This window comes from Xiphias gladius, unplaced genomic scaffold (genome assembly GCF_016859285.1).
Source record: "Xiphias gladius isolate SHS-SW01 ecotype Sanya breed wild unplaced genomic scaffold, ASM1685928v1 HiC_scaffold_92, whole genome shotgun sequence".
NCBI classification, from domain to species: Eukaryota; Metazoa; Chordata; class Actinopteri; order Istiophoriformes; family Xiphiidae; genus Xiphias; species Xiphias gladius.
The window spans coordinates 1-3,865 of NW_024402651.1; the positions used below are offsets into that span (position 1 = coordinate 1).

The 3,865-nt window shown below is 38.6% G+C and overlaps 1 long non-coding RNA gene across 1 annotated transcript; it reads right to left on the bottom strand.

Annotated features, from left to right (window-relative positions):
- Window positions 1-7: 7 nt before the first annotated feature.
- On the bottom strand, window positions 8-2,690 carry LOC120787964. Its single transcript, XR_005707143.1, has 4 exons — window positions 2,426-2,690; window positions 943-1,106; window positions 187-255; window positions 8-23 (listed from the first exon to the last, which is right to left on the bottom strand). It is a non-coding gene; the product is annotated as an uncharacterized LOC120787964 (long non-coding RNA).
- Between the last annotated feature and the right edge of the window lie 1,175 nt (window positions 2,691-3,865).

Here is a 3,865-nt window from a genome sequence, read left to right on the forward strand (position 1 = left end):
AGAACTTTGTCATACAGGTGATACTGTGAATTAAAAATTAAAGAGTGTGACAATTTATTCTAGCACACAGACCAATAAAATCCATAAGTTATCAGCACACAGTCCTCAATGTGCATGTACCTTTCAGGTACAGGTTTTGTGAGGTTTTTTCACAAAACAGAGAGAAACAATCTATACAGTTTTTACCTTCTCTGCCTCATCATCTGCTACACAGCTGGCTGAACCATTTGATTGTTGTTCTATGTCGGGAGTCCCCTGTAAAATGTGAAGCATGCATTTAATGTTGAATACTTTAATGCTATGCTTATTCTTGCTTTCCCCTGAAGTCCCCTGTGTAAACAGTACAACAGGGGATTCAATATGAAGTAATAACACTTTAACGTTGCCACACGATTGGCAAATTGTTAAAACTAAACTGTGTATTCATTTGAGTATAAGTATGTTAAAACCATTTAGGTACAATGTTCACAATGTTCAGAGCCAAGTGTTCAGTCTTTGTGAAAGTTAAGTTCCATCTGTAAATACTTTGCTTCTCCACGGCCAGTCAGAATCTCTGTAATTGTATGTGATCTCTTCCCCAGGACCGATGTCCTTTAGTGCAAATAGGCACAGACGGGGCTTTCCATCCACTGTGATTGTTTTAACTTTGCTCTTCGGGTTCACATGTTCATGGTTAACGGGTCTCCCTAGAGAGCCGTCTTCTTTGGCAGCATCAATCTTGAGATAGCAAGAACACAGTGCTAATTACAAGGTGTAACAATTTAGACTGAAACACACAAGCAGCGAATGCAGGTCAAAGAATCAAGTTTCAGGATGGATTACTAATCTGTTCAAAATTACTGCTACTTTTAATAGCATGGTGCAAGAAAAAGCAGTGTGTATCTCTGGGTGACCTATAATTTAGCCAAAACGTTGCAAAATTAAGTACAGCAAGGTACATACCGTAACTATTTTCCATTGAAACAAAGTTCCAACACAAAAACTTGAAGCTTGTCATGGTACACTCTGTGCCTTCTTTCATATTCTTGTTTTAGTTAGGACTTCTCCTCTATAATCAACAAGGAATTCTCCCCTTTGGAAGTGTCGGCAGCTGAACACTCCTCGACCTAACAAAGAACAGATGATTAGATAGGAAAAGTGACAACGTTTAGACAATACGTAAACACAGTTCTGTGTTACTCGCCTTTGAATGAATTTATGTACGTTATATCAAAACCATCCTTGTCTTTACACAGGGATGGAAAACATGCAGCCTCATCCTTAGGTTTTATCTCGGCCCCCCCGGGACCTTGTTGCCGCCATCTCCTGCAAAGGCCCGACGATAATGTCTTCAGTCACTTTACAGTGTGTTTTATATAGACATCTTGACTGAAAAAAAAGGTTAAGTGCCACTGATCGTGAGACTACTCACTCACCAAATCAACTAAGAATTTACACTTTTAATTGTAATAGAGGCGAAAAAAATAGGTGGAAATAATAACCTCAGTGATAGTCCTGTATTATTTAGGTGCACCAGTCAGCCATACCAGCGCACCAGTGCAATATTTGAACCCTGACTAAGTTACGTCAGTTTATTCAGCATTTTTCAACCCAATCTGATTGAAGCATCAAGTTTTCATATGCTGCTTTTCTCACTATCTCACAACCGCGCTGTGACCGTCACTAAAGAGAGACATTATGACAGGTGCTATCATGAACGAGCTGTATGATTACATAGGTGACAATCTCCACAGACACATGCAGACACATGAATGATAACTAACAGCAGCCTACAAAAGTTGTGTCCGATTAAGAAATAAGGACAACATTGATTACAGTGACCAAATAGGCCAACGTGACCTTCCTTCGCAATGCAAAAAGCAACTTTTAGCAGCTAGTAGGCCAAAGGATAATTAGCTTAAAAAGCGGACAACCCAGATAAACATCAAGTTCACCACGTTCACTCATGCAAGATTCAATCTCACGCTGGCAATAACATGCCTAGTCAGCTATGTAATTAGCCAGTTACGAGCTTCCCCACCCCACATCACCACACTTGCTTTTCCTGAGCTGTTGACCGTATTACCCACATTCAGTTGCCTGCCTTGTTGGTAAGGCTTGCTAACGTTATGCTATTTTGACTTTCATGTAGTCATGCGCTGAATCAGAGTCACTCATACTATCATCAAATGCTTGCTCGGACGTTTGTTAAAAATCCCAAATAACATACATTTAAATAAACATCTGTTACGCTAGATAAATGCTGACACATTGCCCGAGCAAAGCTAGCGCTAACTGCTAATGTTAATTAATTTGACAATGTTCTAATCAATTGTTGAATATTTCCAACGCCTTTAACCAGCCACCATTATTAAAATAAACCCATTAAACTAGTTTCCAGTCCTGAAGTTTAGCTGTGTGTTTTGAGTGGCATCACCAGTCTTACCTCCAGCGTCTCTTCTCCTCCGGGGATTTAACCCGCAGGTGTTGCGGTCGGCAGCAGCGGGAGGAGGATTGGGCCGGGTCGGTGCAAAATGTTCGGGAGAAGAGGGGTCATCAGAAAAGGGGGAGTGTTATGGCTCTTTTCTTTTTGCTGATTTGATATATTTCTTTTATTTATTTATTTTTTTCTCTCAAGTGTTATATTTTATATCGGAATTTCCTTGTACGGAATAGTAAAATAGATGTTTTGGCTGTGAAGAATGAGTCACTTGGTACGTGCCAATTGCAAAGGAAAGGTCTCTTTGTATCAGTCCTTTATTTTTCCTCTCTTTTTAATTAGTTTCCAACAGGCCCAGTACAAGAATCACGTGACAGGAAGAATACGTGTGGATCTTTGTGGATTATTAGTGATTTAAAATCAGTGGGGGAATGTACATTTACTTAAGTACAGTACTTTTTGGATTTTTTAAAACTTTTTATTATTTCACAAGGTCCAAGGGGTACATACCAATACACCTGAAGAAACAGGTGGTGGCATAATATTACCAGAATGCAAAACAGTAAAGTCAAAGGTGTCGTATAAAGTTTTGACCGTTTGCAAAACCAAAGCTTATAATTAAAAGAAAAGCGTGCCACACACAGCTGTATCTTTTACATGTTAGTGAGCGGCAGGTGGAAAAACTTCACTCTTAATCTGCGATACATCTGGTTCTGTGATTCAGTCATCTTACACAATACAGTATCTGATCTAAATCATCGATACTGTTGTAGTTTACATTTCCAAAGCCCTTCAGCAGCATTCAAAGTAATATCTGTACCCACTTGACTCATTCGGCTCCCTCAGAACACGGTACTTTGTTTTTGTGTCCGACTAAATTGTTGTTCATGCTGACGTAAACAACAATTTATATCTCAGTGAATAATCTTTACCTCTCTTATTTACATTGGCAAGAAAAAGTAGGTGAACCCTTTGGAGTTATCTTCATTTATGTATAAATTTACCTTAAAATACCTTCAGATCTTCACCTAAGTTACAATAATGAACAAACACAATCCATTTTCACAAATAACACACAAATAATTGCATTTTTCTTGTCCATACCGAATACGTTTTGCCAAAGAGCACCTTGAAACTCCACAACCCTACTGGCAAAATGTTTTGTGGACTCGTGACACTAAGGTTGAATAGTTCAGGAAGAGCATGCAGCACTGTGAATGTTTAATGTGTGTGTCCAATAAAGACACAAAAGATTATTAATGTTTGTTATTAGATTAAGCACACTGTGTTTGATTTTACTTGTCAGAAGATCAGGGTTCACATACGTTTTCTTGCCACTTTGTGCGTGAATGAGACAGTTTGTATTTTCTTCTATTTTTTATCTGTTTTAGGTCTGTAACTATTTTTTACATTTTTTACATCAGTACAGATGTTTTCAACAGCCAG